The sequence below is a fragment of the Ambystoma mexicanum genome, chromosome 11, assembly GCF_040938575.1.
Source record: "Ambystoma mexicanum isolate Mex_15411 chromosome 11, UKY_AmexF1_1, whole genome shotgun sequence".
NCBI classification, from domain to species: Eukaryota; Metazoa; Chordata; class Amphibia; order Caudata; family Ambystomatidae; genus Ambystoma; species Ambystoma mexicanum.
In genome coordinates, this window is record NC_090934.1 from 213,574,463 (window position 1) to 213,591,510 (window position 17,048).

The 17,048-nt window shown below is 54.3% G+C and overlaps 1 protein-coding gene across 2 annotated transcripts in view; it reads right to left on the bottom strand.

The window, feature by feature from the left end:
• LOC138503275 (uromodulin-like) overlaps positions 1-17,048 on the bottom strand; it is a 194,545-nt gene that overhangs the window by 9,925 nt on the left and 167,572 nt on the right. The window lies entirely within an intron of this gene.

The window sequence follows — 17,048 nt, forward strand, 5'->3', positions numbered from 1 at the left end:
GACCCGATCTGGAACCCTTGCGCCTTCAAAATGTAATCTTTCGGAGTAATCTGCCTTCCCTCAAGAAATGAACAGTGCATGAAAGCTCTGGTCATTACATGAAATGCAAGGAGCACAAACCCTGCACTGGCTTCAACATGGAACGCAAGGAGCATGACAGATATCCTGGAGCCAAAGGGGGCGTACTGCCAAAGCAGAGAAAGGGGGCTGATGCAGCAGAGGAAAGGGGGCTGATGCAGCAGAGGAAAGGGTGCTGATGAGGCAAAGGAAAGGGGGCTGATGCAGCAGAGGAAAGGGTGCTGATGCAGCAGAGGAAAGGGTGCTGATGCAGCAGGGGAAAGGGGGCTGATGCAGCAGAGGAAAGGGGGCTGATGCAGCAGAGGAAAGGGTGCTGATGAGGCAGATGAAAGGGTGCTGATGCAGCAGGGGAAAGGGTGCTGATGATGCAGAGGACAGGGGGCTAATGAGGCAAAGGACAGGGGGCTAATGAGGCAAAGGACAGGGGGCTAATGCGGCAGAGGAAAGGGGCTGATGCGGCAGAGGAAAGGGAGCTGATGCGGCAGAGGAAAGGGAGCTGATACGGCAAAGGAAAGGGGGCTGATGCGGCAGAGGAAAGGGGGCTGATGCAGCAGAGGAAAGGGGGCTGATGCAGCAGATGAAAGGGGGCTGATGCAGCAGAGGAAAGGGGGCTGATGCAGCAGAGGAAAGGGGGCTGATGCAGCAAAGGAAAGGGGGGCTGATGCGGCAGAGAAAAGGGGGCTGATGCGGCAGAGGAAAGGGGGCAGGATGCGGCAGAGGAAAGGGGGCTGATCCAGCAAAGGAAAGGGGGGCTGATACAGCAGAGGAAAGGGGGCTCATGCAACAGAGGAAAGGGGGCTGATGCAGCAGAGGAAAGGGGGCTAATGCAGCAGAGGAAAGGGGGCTGATGAGGTAAAGGAAATGAGGGCTGATGCGGCAGAGGAAAGGGGGGCTGATGTGGCAGAGGAAAGGGGGCTGATGAGGTAAAGGAAATGGGGATGATGCAGCAAACGAAAGAGGGGATGAAGTGGCAAAGGAAAGGGGGGAATGATGCGGCAGATGAAAGGGGGGCTGATGCGGCAGAGGAAAGGGGGCTGGTGCCGCGAAGGAAAGGAGGCTGATGCAGCAGAGGAAAGGGGGCTGATGCAGCAGAGGAAAGGGGGCTGATGCAGCAGAGGAAAGGGGACTGATGAGGCAAAGGAAAGGGGGCTGATACAGCAGATTAAAGGGGGGCTGATGCAGCAAAGGAAAGGGGGGCTGATGCGGCAGAGGAAAGGGGGGCTGATGCAGCAGAGGAAAGGGGGCTGATGCAACAAAGGAAAGGGGACTGATGGGGCAAAGGAAAGGGGGCTGATACAGCAGATTAAAGGGGGGCTGATGCAGCAAAGGAAAGGGGGGCTGATGCGGCAGACGAAAGGGGGCTGGTGCCGCAAAGGAAAGGAGGCTGATGCAGCAGAGGAAAGGGGACTGATGAGGCAAAGGAAAGGGGGCTGATACAGCAGATTAAAGGGGGGCTGATGCAGCAAAGGAAAGGGGGGCTGATGCGGCAGAGGAAAGGGGGCTGATCCAGCAAGGGAAAGGGGGGGGCTGATACAGCAGAGGAAAGGGGAGCTGATGCAGCAGAGGAAAGGGGAGCTGATGCAGCAGAGGAAAGGGGGCTGATACAGCAGAGGAAAGGGGGCTGATGCAGCAAAGGAAAGGGGGGCTGATGCAGCAGAGGAAAGGGGGCTGATGCGGCAGAGGAAAGGGGGGCGATGCAGCAGAGGAAAGGGGGCTGATGCAGCAAAGGAAAGGGGACTGATGCGGCAGAGGAAAGGGGGCTGATCCAGCAAGGGAAAGGGGAGCTGATGCAGCAGAGGAAAGGGGGCTGAAGGGGCAACGGAAAGGGGGCTGATACGGCAAAGGAAAGGGGGCTGATACGGCAAAGGAAAGGGGGCTGATACGGCAAATGAAAGGGGGGCTGATGCGGCAAAGGAAAGGGGGGCTGATGCAGCAGAGGAAAGGGGGCTGGTGCCGCAAAGGAAAGGAGGCTGATGTACTAAAGGAAAGGGGACTGATGAGGCAAAGGAAAGGGGGCTGATGCAGCAGAGGAAAGGGGAGCTGATGCAGCAGAGGAAAGGGGGCTGATACAGCAGAGGAAAGGGGGCTGATGCAGCAAAGGAAAGGGGGGCTGATGCAGCAGAGGAAAGGGGGCTGATGCGGCAGAGGAAAGGGGGGCGATGCAGCAGAGGAAAGGGGGCTGATGCAGCAAAGGAAAGGGGACTGATGCGGCAGAGGAAAGGGGGCTGATCCAGCAAGGGAAAGGGGAGCTGATGCAGCAGAGGAAAGGGGGCTGAAGGGGCAACGGAAAGGGGGCTGATACGGCAAAGGAAAGGGGGCTGATACGGCAAAGGAAAGGGGGCTGATACGGCAAATGAAAGGGGGGCTGATGCAGCGAAGGAAAGGGGGGCTGATGCGGCAGAGGAAAGGGGGGCTGATGCAGCAGAGGAAAGGGGGCTGATGCAACAAAGGAAAGGGGACTGATGAGGCAAAGGAAAGGGGGCTGATACAGCAGATTAAAGGGGGGCTGATGCAGCAAAGGAAAGGGGAGCTGATGCGGCAGAGGAAAGGGGGCTGATCCAGCAAGGGAAAGGGGGGGCTGATACAGCAGAGGAAAGGGGAGCTGATGCAGCAGAGGAAAGGGGAGCTGGTGCAGCAGAGGAACGGGGGCTGATACAGCAGAGGAAAGGGGCGCTGATGCGGCAGAGGAAAGGGGGCCTGATGCAGCAGAGGAAAGGAGGCTGATGAGGCAAAGGAAAGGGGGCTGATGCAGCAGATTAAAGGGGGGCTGATGCAGCAACAAAAGGGGGGCTGATACGGCAGAGGAAAGGGGGCTGATGCAGCAGAGGAAAGGGGGCTGGTGCAGCAAAGGAAAGGGGGGCTGATGCGGCAGAGGAAAGGGGGCTGATGCGGCAGAGGAAAGGGGGCTGATGCGGCAGAGGAAAGGGGGCTGATGCAGCAGAGGAAAGGGGGCTGATACAGCAGATTAAAGGGGGGCTGATGCAGTAAAGGAAAGGGGGGCTGATGCGGCAGAGGAAAGGGGGGCTGATGCGGCAGAGGAAAGGGGGCTGATCCAGCAAGGGAAGGGGGGGGGGTGATACAGCAGAGGAAAGGGTGCTGATGCAGCAGAGGAAAGGGTGCTGATGCAGCAGGGGAAAGGGGGCTGATGCAGCAGAGGAAAGGGGGCTGATGCAGCAGAGGAAAGGGTGCTGATGAGGCAGATGAAAGGGTGCTGATGCAGCAGGGGAAAGGGGGCTGATGCAGCAGAGGACAGGGGGCTAATGAGGCAAAGGACAGGGGGCTAATGAGGCAAAGGACAGGGGGCTAATGAGGCAAAGGACAGAGGGCAGATGCGGCAGAGGAAAGGGGCTGATGCGGCAGAGGAAAGGGAGCTGATGCGGCAGAGGAAAGGGAGCTGATGCGGCAAAGGAAAGGGGGCTGATGCGGCAGAGGAAAGGGGGCTGATGCAGCAGAGGAAAGGGGGCTGATGCAGCAGATGAAAGGGGGCTGATGCAGCAGAGGAAAGGGGGCTGATGCAGCAAAGGAAAGGGGGCTGATGCAGCAAAGGAAAGGGTGCTGATGAGGTAAAGGAAATGGGAAGCAGCAAAGGAAAGGGGGGCTGATGCAGTAAAGGAAAGGGGGGCTGATGCGGCAGAGGAAAGGGGGCTGACGCGGCAAAGGAAATGGGGGCTGATGCAGCAAAGGAAAGGGCACTGATGCAGCAATGGAAAGGGGACTGATGCACTAAAGGAAAGGGGGGCTGATCCACTAAAGGAAAGGGGGGCTGATGCGGCAGAGAAAAGGGGGCTGATGCGGCAGAGGAAAGGGGGCTGGATGCCGCAAAGGAAAGGGGGCTGATCCAGCAAGGGAAAGGGGGGCTGATACAGCAGAGGAAAGGGGGCTGATGCAGCGGAGGAAAGGGGGCTGGTGCATCAAAGGAAAGGGGACTGATGAGGCAAAGGAAAGGGGGGTTGATGCAGCAGATGAAAGGGGGGCTGATGCAGCAAAGGAAAGGGGGGCTGATGCAGCAAAGGAAAGGGGGCTGGTGCAGCAGAGGAAAGGGGGCTGGTGCATCAAAGGAAAGGGGGCTGATGCAGCAAGGGAAAGGGGGGCTGAAGCAGCAAAGGAAAGGGGGGCTGAAGCAGCAAAGGAAAGGGGGCTGATGTGGCAGAGGAAAGGGGGCTGATGAGGTAAAGGAAAGGGGGGTGATGCAGCAGAGGAAAGGGGGCTGATGCGGTAGAGGAAAGGGGGCTAATGCAGCAGAGGAAAGGGGGGCTGATGCGGCAGAGGAAAGGGGGCTGATGAGGTAAAGGAAATGGGGATGATGCAGCAAATGAAAGAGGGGATGAAGTGGCAAAGGAAAGGGGGGGATGATGTGGCAAACAAAAGGGGGCTGATGCAGCAGAGGAAAGGGGGCTGGTGCATCAAAGGAAAGGGGGCTGATGCAGTAAAGGAAAGGGGGGCTGATGCAGTAAAGGAAAGGGGGGCTGGTGCATCAAAGGAAAGGGGGCTGATGCAGCAGAGGAAAGGGGGGCTGAAGCAGCAAAGGAAAGGGGGGCTGATGCAGTAAAGGAAAGGGGGGCTGATGCGGCAGAGGAAAGGGGGCTGACGCAGCAAAGGAAATGGGGGCTGATGCAGCAAAGGAAAGGGGACTGATGCAGCAAAGGAAAGGGGACTGATGCACTAAAGGAAAGGGGGGCTGATCCACTAAAGGAAAGGGGGGCTGATGCGGCAGAGAAAAGGGGGCTGATGCGGCAGAGGAAAGGGGGCTGGATGCCGCAAAGGAAAGGGGGCTGATCCAGCAAGGGAAAGGGGGGCTGATACAGCAGAGGAAAGGGGGCTGATGCAGCAGAGGAAAGGGGGCTGGTGCATCAAAGGAAAGGGGACTGATGAGGCAAAGGAAAGGGGGGTTGATGCAGCAGATGAAAGGGGGGCTGATGCAGCAAAGGAAAGGGGGGCTGATGCAGCAAAGGAAAGGGGGCTGATCCAGCAAGGGAAAGGGGGGCTGATACAGCAGAGGAAAGGGGGCTGATGCAGCGGAGGAAAGGGGGCTGGTGCATCAAAGGAAAGGGGACTGATGGGGCAAAGGAAAGGGGGTTGATGCAGCAGATGAAAGGGGGGCTGATGCAGCAAAGGAAAGGGGGCTGATGCAGCAAAGGAAAGGGGGGCTGATGCAGCGAAGGAAAGGGGGGCTGATGCACTAAAGGAAAGGGGGGCTGATGCGGCAGAGGAAAGGGGGCTGGATGCAGCAAAGGAAAGGGGGCTGATGAGGTAAAGGAAATGGGGATGATGCAGCAAATGAAAGAGGGGATGAAGTGGCAAAGGAAAGAGGGGGATGATGCGGCAAAGGAAAGGGGGGCTGATGCGGCAAAGGAAAGGAGGTTTATGAGGCAAAGGAAAGGCGGCTGATGCGGCAGAGGAAAGGGGGGCTGATGCGACAGAGGAAAGGGGGCTGATGCGGCAGAGGAAAGGGGGGCTAATGCGACAGAGGAAAGGGGGCTGATGCGACAGAGGAAAGGGGGCGATGCGACAGAGGAAAGGAGGGCCGATGCAGCAGAGGAAAGGGGGCTGATGCAGCAGAGGAAAGGGGGGCTGGTGCAACAAAGGAAAGAGGGGCTGGTGCCGCAAAGGAAAGGAGGCTGATGTACTAAAGGAAAGGGGACTGATGAGGCAAAGGAAAGGGGGCTGATGCAGCAGATGAAAGGGGAGCTGATGCAGCAAAGGAAAGGGGGGCTGATGCAGCAGATGAAAGGGGGGCTGATGCAGCAAAGGAAAGGGGGGCTGATGCAGCAAAGGAAAGGGGGGCTGATGCAGCAGAGGAAAGGGGGCTGATGCAGCAGAGGAAAGGGGGGCTGGTGCAACAAAGGAAAGAGGGGCTGGTGCCGCAAAGGAAAGGAGGCTGATGTACTAAAGGAAAGGGGACTGATGAGGCAAAGGAAAGGGGGCTGATGCAGCAGATGAAAGGGGGGCTGATGCAACAAAGGAAAGGGGGGCTGATGCAGCAGATGAAAGGGGGGCTGATGCAGCAAAGGAAAGGGGGGCTGATGCAGCAGAGGAAAGGGGGGCTGATGCAGCAGAGGAAAGGGGGGCTGATGCAGCAGAGGAAAGGGGGCTGGTGCAGCGAAGGAAAGGGGGCTGGTGCAGCAAAGGAAAGGGGGCTGGTGCATCAAAGGAAAGGGGGGCTGATGCGGCAGAGGAAAGGGGGCTGACGCGGCAAAGGAAAGGGGGCTGATGCAGCAGAGGAAAGGGGGACTGATGCAGCAGAGGAAAGGGGGGGCTGGTGCAGCAAAGGAAAGGGGACTGATGCAGCAAAGGAAAGGGGGTCTGATGCAGCAAAGGAAAGGGGGGCTGATGCACTAAAGGAAAGGGTGGCTGATCCACTAAAGGAAAGGGGGCTGAAGCAGCAAAGGAAAGGGGGGCTGATGCAGTAAAGGAAAGGGGGGCTGATGCGGCAGAGAAAAGGGGGCTGATGCGGCAGAGGAAAGGGGGCTGGATGCGGCAAAGGAAAGGGGGCTGATCCAGCAAAGGAAAGGGGGGCTGATACAGCAGAGGAAAGGGGGCTCATGCAACAGAGGAAAGGGGGCTGATGCGGCAGAGGAAAGGGGGCTAATGCAGCAGAGGAAAGGGGGCTGATGAGGTAAAGGAAATGAGGGCTGATGCGGCAGAGGAAAGGGGGGCTGATGTGGCAGAGGAAAGGGGGCTGATGAGGTAAAGGAAATGGGGATGATGCAGCAAACGAAAGAGGGGATGAAGTGGCAAAGGAAAGGGGGGAATGATGCGGCAGATGAAAGGGGGGCTGATGCGGCAGAGGAAAGGGGGCTGGTGCCGCGAAGGAAAGGAGGCTGATGCAGCAGAGGAAAGGGGGCTGATGCAGCAGAGGAAAGGGGGCTGATGCAGCAGAGGAAAGGGGACTGATGCAGCAGAGGAAAGGGGACTGATGAGGCAAAGGAAAGGGGACTGATACAGCAGATTAAAGGGGGGCTGATGCAGCAAAGGAAAGGGGGGCTGATGCGGCAGAGGAGAGGGGGCTGATGCAACAAAGGAAAGGGGACTGATGGGGCAAAGGAAAGGGGGCTGATACAGCAGATTAAAGGGGGGCTGATGCAGCAAAGGAAAGGGGGGCTGATGCGGCAGACGAAAGGGGGCTGGTGCCGCAAAGGAAAGGAGGCTGATGCAGCAGAGGAAAGGGGACTGATGAGGCAAAGGAAAGGGGGCTGATACAGCAGATTAAAGGGGGGCTGATGCAGCAAAGGAAAGGGGGGCTGATGCGGCAGAGGAAAGGGGGCTGATCCAGCAAGGGAAAGGGGGGGGGGGCTGATACAGCAGAGGAAAGGGGAGCTGATGCAGCAGAGGAAAGGGGGGCTGATACAGCAGAGGAAAGGGGGCTGATACAGCAGAGGAAAGGGGGCTGATGCAGCAAAGGAAAGGGGGGCTGATGCAGCAGAGGAAAGGGGGCTGATGCGGCAGAGGAAAGGGGGGCGATGCAGCAGAGGAAAGGGGGCTGATGCAGCAAAGGAAAGGGGACTGATGCGGCAGAGGAAAGGGGGCTGATCCAGCAAGGGAAAGGGGAGCTGATGCAGCAGAGGAAAGGGGGCTGAAGGGGCAAAGGAAAGGGGGCTGATACGGCAAAGGAAAGGGGGCTGATACGGCAAAGGAAAGGGGGCTGATACGGCAAAGGAAAGGGGGCTGATACGGCAAAGGAAAGGGGGGCTGATGCGGCAAAGGAAAGGGGGGCTGATGCAGCAGAGGAAAGGGGGCTGGTGCCGCAAAGGAAAGGAGGCTGATGTACTAAAGGAAAGGGGACTGATGAGGCAAAGGAAAGGGGGCTGATGATGAAAGGGGGGCTGATGCAGCGAAGGAAAGGGGGGCTGATGCGGCAGAGGAAAGGGGGGCTGATGCAGCAGAGGAAAGGGGGCTGATGCAACAAAGGAAAGGGGACTGATGAGGCAAAGGAAAGGGGGCTGATACAGCAGATTAAAGGGGGGCTGATGCAGCAAAGGAAAGGGGAGCTGATGCGGCAGAGGAAAGGGGGCTGATCCAGCAAGGGAAAGGGGGGGGCTGATACAGCAGAGGAAAGGGGAGCTGATGCAGCAGAGGAACGGGGGCTGATACAGCAGAGGAAAGGGGCGCTGATGCGGCAGAGGAAAGGGGGCCTGATGCAGCAGAGGAAAGGAGGCTGATGAGGCAAAGGAAAGGGGGCTGATGCAGCAGATTAAAGGGGGGCTGATGCAGCAACAAAAGGGGGGCTGATACGGCAGAGGAAAGGGGGCTGATGCAGCAGAGGAAAGGGGGCTGGTGCAGCAAAGGAAAGGGGGGCTGATGCGGCAGAGGAAAGGGGGGCTGATGCGGCAGAGGAAAGGGGGGCTGATGCAACAAAGGAAAGGGGACTGATGAGGCAAAGGAAAGGGGGCTGATCCAGCAAGGGAAGGGGGGGGGGGTGATACAGCAGAGGAAAGGGGGCTGATGCAGCAGAGGAAAGGGGAGCTGATGCAGCAGAGGAATGGGGGCTGAAGCGGCAAAGGAAAGGGGGCTGATGCAGCAGAGGAAAGGGGGGCTGATGCAGCAGATGAAAGGGGGGCTGATGCGGCAGATGAAAGGGGGGCTGATGCGGCAGATGAAAGGGGGGCTGATGCAGCAGAGGAAAGGGGGCTGATGCAGCAGAGGAAAGGGGGCTGATGCAGCAGAGGAAAGGGGGCTGAAGCAGCAGAGGAAAGGGGGCTGAAGCAGCAGAGGAAAGGGAGCTGATGCAGCAGAGGAAAGGGGGGCTGATGCAGCAGATGAAAGGGGGGCTGATGCGGCAGATGAAAGGGGGGCTGATGCGGCAGATGAAAGGGGGGCTGATGCGGCAGATGAAAGGGGGCTGATGCGGCAGATGAAAGGGGGCTGATGCAGCAGAGGAAAGGGGGCTGATGCGGCACATAAAGTTCTGATGAATAAGCGGATGCAGAGTATGAGGTGGCATGGGGGGAACATTGCGGGCACAGCAGCAGTTTGGGGGTAACTTATTCAGACTTCACCAGCTAACCCTACAGGCATGCCGCCTTCTACAACAATAATCTTCAGCACCACTTTAACCAGTTCTGTGGATGAAAGGCTCATCTGGGGCCAGATTAACAAAACGTTGTCTTTGTTAAACACAAGGAGCAAATGAATGTCGCACCACTCTGGCTGTTTAGATAACATGGAGTGGAGCAAACCGGATTAGCCTCAGTTGGTATTATCTGATTTTTTTTCATAAGGACAAAACATAAGCAGACTGTTTGACTTCCTATATTTGCTCCATAACATGAAAAGAAATCTGGTAAGCACATTTCATTTTAAGTTATGCAGCAAACATCGTACAGAACCCAGTCTGATTTCTTTTAAGATAACATGTAATGCGACAAAATTGGTTTGCCCCATCCTGTAGTATCTAAGCAATTGCAAAATGTTTAGCACTGGTGCAAGTCTTAGATCATCTGGCCATGGGTCTCTATTTCTTGGTAGTGTGTTTTTTTGAGTGCAATATCGTACAGCTGTGATTATTCTTTAAGTGTACAAAGAATTGTCAACAGGTGGTGCTGTTGTATTTTCTGAAAGGACTGGGCCTATACAATGAGGAGCTGAGAAGCGACAGAAGGAAGACCTTTGCCCAGAAAAGGATAGTAGAAAAGGTCTCATTTGCACTTGGTATCAAAATGCTCTTTTTTATTGATTCATAAAGCTGCACCTGGGGCGAATAACTCACGGATACCCCCTGTGAACTGCGTCCTGACTAATTGGTCAGGAAGTTGGAAGCACCCCACTTGTAAATACATGCATTACTTCCTGGAATACAATAATCAAGTCCCAGTGCTTAATTTGTAAATAAATAAGTGCCAGTGCCCAAAACATATTGGCCCCATAATGCCGGGCGCCACCCTCAGTGCGGGCGTGCCGGCCACGTCAGTTCAGTGCTAGACCTACCTAGATCGGCCCACCACCAGCCCATCACACTGCTGCTGCTTCATGTCACATGTTTGGCGGTGCAGCAGCTGCTGGCACAGGCTAGTAGTAAATACGCAACTAAGAAATGATCCTCCTGTAAATGCGCCTCGATGCCCCCGGGCTGTGTGAGCGCTTTAAAAATGCAAATGAATAAAAAAGCATTCTGTTTCAGTCACTGTTGCATTGTATTTGTCTCTCCCCCTTCTGCCCCATCTGACAGTCTGTTAAAGTACACCAAGTATTGTTAATCGGTTACCTCCAGGAAGAGCACCCTCCCCTCAGCCCGTTCTTCAGTCACCTCATCCAGGTGTTTTGTGTAATCAATTTCCTCTCAAGCCCTTATCAGCCATCACATCTCATACATGCATCCCCCTTCACCCTTCCTTCAAGCATGAGCATGGTGTTGTATAACTTGGAAAAAGTCATTTCTGCAAGACATTGTTGTGAAATCAACTACCTGTGCTACTTCTGCTTTAGGGCCTCTTTCCACCTTAACATATATTAAACAACTAAGTATGTTTTGTCACCCAATATTCAGGAGCCAGAGGAGAATGAATATTTGGATATCTCCTTCCCACTGACATGTTCTTGACATACTTCACTAAACTGCAGGGTGTAACAGGCACCCACCTCCCCATCTGAGGATTCCTATCTGAGTATTGCATGTGCTCTCATTCGGAGCACATGCTCGGAGCGTATTGTACCCAGGTTAAGGGGCCACATCTGGTGTATAAACCACACATCATGCTAGAAAGCATGCGCTGGAATTATGTAAAAAAAATGACAGCAAAAGACGGTTGAGAATTATACACCAATACTCAACTAATGCTTTTATTTATGACGACAGATTAGTGGGCACGTGCATCATGTTTATCCCTGTCTAGTTTCCATGTGTGTATCTCTAAGCCTGAAATGGCATTTCAGAAGTTTGTCTTTGCATGGGCTTTTCTCGCGAAGTACAGCCGGTTCGGGTTCGGCCCAATACGTGTACCGTTCTGGGTCCCCTCGCTGAAGCTCGTTTGTGAACTAATGAGGCCGATAACATTAAAAGGAAGAACGGAAACACCCAGGCAAAAATTCACAGTTCATGTTTCGCTTAGATGAATGCTATCCAGGGTCGGACTGGGGCATACAATTGTCTCGAGTCGGGCTCGGCACCAATGAAACAAGTGGCCAAAGTTGCAAACGACAATTAATTCCTTTTGTGACAGACACTAGTAGGACCACGTTGCTGCCTGTGCCCCGCCCGGTCCTGGGCTTTGCCCTGCCTTGCCTCAATCACTTAGGCTACCTTCCGTGGGGCCACCACCGCCACAGCCATACTGAGCCTGATGATGACAAAAATAGGTGTGCGGTGCAGCGGCCCCACGGAAGGTAAGAATTTAAAAGAAAAAATGTATATTTGGGCGGCTGGGGCCCATCACTTAAAAGCAGGCAGAGGGGGCCCCAGGAAGCAATTAGGCCGCACCACGCAGTGCAGCAGGGCAGGCTCTCTCTCTCACAAGTCAGGACCGACGACGCCACGCCTCGACACCTTCACTTCACAGTAACTCGTGAAGGTGGTGCCGCGATGCCTCCTGTGGCAACAACAACACGTCACCATGTAATTTCAGTGGCTCAGAAGAACAGCCAATGAAAACTGCACATTCTGTGTTACTATACAGAATGTATCAAATACTGCATAGTACCAACAGAATGGTAGTTTTCATTGGCTGTTGTTTGTAACAGTTTGTTGTTCATTGCTATTGCTGGTCCCTCCCAGGCCCAGCCAGCCTTGGCCTGCAACCTGCAAGCACAAGAGATATCGAGATCAGAATGACAAATCCCAATGATTTATAATCGAAGCAAAGCTAAGTGGAAGACCAAACAAAGCAATTGCACATGCGCTGGCTCTGCATGAGTTCCGGTGCCCAAAAAAGAGTGCCGGTGTTGGGCACTGGCAACCACCCCCACAAATTAAGCACTGTCAAGTCCTCAGAAGATGGTTAGTGTCCTTTGTCTGCACGGCAGCTACAGTTCGACAGACGGAGGCTTTCTTTCCAAGGTCGCCAATCTTCTCCATGCTGGCTAGAGCTAATGGGGGTTATGGCGCAAAACATTTGGAGAGCCAAAGGTTCCAGATCCCTGATCTAGGATGTCATGTTGATGTATATGTTGTGGGAGGCGGGTAAGCGAAGGACGGCGGGGAGTTGGGCAGTTACAATTGGAGCTGAAATAAAGAAGATGTGTTCTTGTGGAGCTCTGTGTCTGCGTAGCGAATGCATGACCGTCCGAAGCCATAACACTGGCGACGAGGCGGTGAGTTTACACTGCCGGGATACATGCGTTGAAGACGGTGGTGCCTCGGGCGTTCGCTGAGAGACAGCACGCACTGCACTGCGCATGTAGGATTGGGACACCACCAAGGCCGCATGACTCGGCGAGGGGACGCTGGAGTCAGAATTCAGCCGTCAGGTCGAACGGGGGCAGAGAAACGCTTGGGTCGCAGCAGTGTTTAAGAATGTTGGTCAAATGTTCCTTGGACAGAATATCGAGGCTTGTGTGGGCTGAGTAACGCCCCGGGCCGCAGCGTAACGTCCGTACGGCTGAAACTAACATTCCATGGTGATTTCACAGGCCGGGTAGCAGCGGTGATCACGTGCTGCGGTCAGCACGTGCTAGGCCAAGGCCTGAGTTTTCCAGATATCACATCCTAAGGTGAGGAGAGGGTGTTCCAACCAGTGGTGGTGCTCGTGCCTAGGAAGGCAGCCACCACGGCAATGCAGAAAGGGTGGGGGGGTCCACCTCCACCCGACATTGGTGCTCGTGCCATCCAGGTGGCCGTGAGACTTTGGAGACACAGACAGCTCATAGGGTGGCCACATGAAAAGTCAAAATTTCCATCTCAGTTGAGGATCAGCGTGCACAGTTGCCAATTCAGGGGCCCCCAGCAAAGGGGCCACTAGCACAAAAGCCGACCCCATATAGATTGCTGGACACTCTGGTGGCCCAGATTCCGGGCACTTTTGACGTGGCTGACACCAACAACATCGGTCCTAGATGGGCCCGATGGATAAGGGACTTTGAATTGTATATGGGGGCCACAGAGTCCATTGCGGATGACAGGCAGAAATGCCTCCTCAAACTGGAGGTGGGTCCAGCCACTCGCGACCTCATTGATGAGATGCTTCCTGACTCCATTGACTCTATTCAAGATCTAAAGGTTGCCTTGGCGGCTTATTGCACACCCCACACAAACGTGGGCTATGAGCGTCACTTGTTCCATAGCACAAAGCAGGCCAAGGAAGAGACTATGGACGCTTACGTTATGAGGCTTTGCACCAAGACGAAACACTGTGATTTTGCAAACTACTCCAACACAGAGGCCCTGAGATCGCAAATCTTTGTGGGGTGTGAATCACAGACATTCCGACGTAAATTGCTGCAAAAATCTTGCACATGGGATGAAATACTCGCCTTGGCGCGAGCTGAGAGAGTGGTGGATTCCCAAGTTGAAAGTTTCAACAACCCCACACTAATAGAGGCAGTCCATCAAATTGTGCAAGAGAGAAGAGCAGAAGAGCCATTCTGCTACAGATGTGGGTTTGAGTATCCGCATGAGGGCACCTGCCCAGGCATTGTCCCACGGTGTGTGGCATGCAGTGAGGAGGGCCACTTCAAGTCGGTATACAGGCTTGCCAGTGACAAGGGGAGGGAAAGACTCAGAAAAACGCCCATAAGACCCAAGCTGAGGGCCATGCTGGCGGCCCTGCCGCAGTCCTGTGCCTCATCCCAGTGATCACAAGGGCCCGCAAACCGAGAAGAGAAGGAGAGGGAGTCAGGGGAGGACAGACCGAGATGTGACAGAAAGGAGCGGAGAAGGTATGTCACGCATTGTGACCTGAATGACGATCCATGCATCATATATGCTACCTGGTGGAACAGTTCCCATCAGAGTCTGACGTCATCTCGTCAGGCAGTGAGCATAGGAAGAAGACCTATGTGTATGCGCTGGGCAACCCCACAGCCACAGAGCACAGTCCTACCATAATCATTAAATTAAATGAACAACCAATAGAGTTCCTCATTGACACCGGGGCCACAGTGAATGTGGTTAGTGAAAAAGTATTAAATGAACTGCCGCAAAGACCCATGCTTACACCAGCGGCCGTCGACATCTATGCTTATGTTGCCAAAACATCCCTCAAATGTAAAGAACAATTTGAAGGGCTGTGCCGCTGCAAAGGTCACAAAAAGAAAATACCCATACATGTCCTGGCTACCGAAACAGAAAGTGGCTGTGTCCTCAGTTTCCAGACCGCTGCGGACATGGGGCTTATACACATATTACACACCATCATGGTTCACAAGTACATTGACCCGGTCGAGATGATCAATAATATCTACCCCAGCCTATTCAAGGGAATCGGAAGACCTAGGAACCGGCAGGTGAAGCTCCACATAGTAGAGGAATCAGTGTGCCCCATAGCTCAGCATTACCAAGGCATCCCCGTAAACATTCAAAAGAAAGTGGAGGATGAGCTTCATAAACTGCTGGAGCAGGACATAATAGAGTCAGCCACCGGTCCCACCACATGGGTGTCACCCATTGTACCAGTCCCCAAGAAAGGGTCCGAGGCCATCCGGCTTTGTGTCAACATGAGGCGACCAAATCAAGCCTTTCAAAGGGAAAGATACATGGCCCCAGGAATCACCAACATGATTCACCTGCTGAATGAGCCAAGATCTTCTCCAAACTAGATCTGAAGAAAGGATACCACCGGCTGGTGCTGAGCCCTGAGAGCCGTAATATAACCCCGTTTGTCACCCATCTGGGTCTCTTTCGCCATACAAGACTAAGCTTCGGGGTATCTTCAGCCTCCAAAATCTTTCAGGCTGAAGTGCACAACGTGATAAAGCACATCCCGAACTGCTTGAATTATAGAGACGACATCTTGGTCTTTGGAACAGATGTCAATAAGCATGATGAAGCCCTAACAAAAGTATTTAAGGCCCTGTAAGCGGCCAACCTCACGCTCAATCACGATAAGTGCGAATTTAGGAAAAGCACGCTGAGTTTCTTTGGGCACATCTTCTCGGAAAACGGCATGGCACCTGATCCCGAAAAAGTGGCATTGTTAAATGAAGTCATGGCCCCCGTAAATGTATCTGAACTGCATTAAGGACTTTGCCACAGTGAGCAAACCTTTGAGAGCAATAACCAAACAAGACACCCATTCGACTGGTCGGTCAAGTGCCAGAGAGCTTTTGAAATCATCCCTGAGCGAGTCGCCAAGGCGGAAAACATGTCATACTATGATCCCAGTCAAACCACGGTACTGACTGTGGATGCGAGCCCGGCAGGCCTTGGAGCCATCCTGGTTCAGGTGGACCCCACAGAACCTTCCCAGGCCCGCATAGTTGCCTATTCAAGCAGGAGTCTTTCCGCCCCAGAACAAGCATATTCCCAAGCCGAAAAGGAAGGTCTGGCAGTGGCGTGGGCATGCAAACACTTCCATCTCTTTTTGAATGGCAACCCATTTTGAGTCGTGACTGACCATCAGGCGCTACTGTTTCTCTACGGAAAACCACAAGCAAAAATGCCACGCTCATTGCAAGATGGGGGTTGAGACTGCAAGACTACTCCTTTGAGATTATTCACTGGCCTGGTAAAGGCTAGAACCCTGCCGAATTCCTCTCTAGGCGCCCCAGGACGGAATGCAGCCCCGAACCGTGCGTGGCCGATCGGTATCTCAGATACCTCATACAATAAGCAGCGCCTGAGGGAATAGAAACGGCACAAATAGCCTGAGAGGTTGAAGCGGACAGAGCATGTCAGATCATCTGTGAAGGTCTCAGCTCGGGTCTCTGGAGAAGAGCCAAGGAGAGGGGGCATGCATCGGGTGAAGTGGTACAGGTGGAAGTAGATCAACTACTACAGGTGAAGGAGGAGCTAGCGCTCTCAGACGACCATCTGTTGCTGAAGGACTGTATGATGGTTTTCCACCAGCATTGGGAAGGAAGGTGGTTGAATTGGCACATGAGGGCCACTGAGGCGTGGTGTCCACCAAACGTATGCTGCGCCAGAAAGTCTGGTTCCTGCCACTCGACTCCATGGTGGAGGAGGTACTGAAATCATGCCCCACATGCTGCCTGATAACTCCAAATCGACACCCCGACCCACTAAGGATGTCGGAACTCCCTGAAGGGGTATGGGGTGCAGTGGCAGCTGACTACTTTGGGCCTATCGAAGGGGGGGAAGTATATTTTAGCTGTTATGGACGAATATTCCAGATAGCCAGAAGCCCAGCTTGTGTCGTCGACGGTGGCTCAGCACATCATACCAGTATTAGACCGCGTGTTCACAACCTACGGAGTCCCGAGAGTGTTAAAGACAGACAATGGACCCCCCCATTCAGTGGTCACGGCTTCCAGCAGTTCGCTGGGTACATGGGGTTCCACCACCAGATAATTACTCTGTTGTGGCCTCAGGCAAATGGCATGATCGAGAGGTTCATGGCCAACTTAAAGAAAGCATTACAGGTTGCCAAACTCACAGGACAACCGTATGAGCAAGTGCTGCATCAGTTACTCCGGGACTATCGGAGTACTCCGCATAGCACCACGGGAAGGACTCCAGCTGAACTAATGTTTGGAAGGGACATCCGGACAAGACTACCCCAAGTCAAGGTTGCAGGTGGCCCACCCAAGGTCGACCGAGAGGTAAGCGAGCGCAACATGGCTGTGAAGACCTGCATGAAAGAGTATGCGGATGAGCGCAGAAGAGCGAGAGACCAACGGCTGGAGGTGGGAGATGTAGTCGCCGTGCTGCTTCCCCAGACACACAAACATACTTCTTTCTTTTGTGAAGAACCCTTACTTGTCACGGCCAAGAAAGGGTCCATGGTCGCGGCCCAAGGGGTCGAGGGTCCCACCACTCGCAACTCCTCTCACTTCAAGAAAATCCCTCCCTCAGGGTCTCGAGGGCTAAGTGGAAGGGTGATTGTTCCTATTGACTATGCATCCAATTATCCATATCAAGGGGA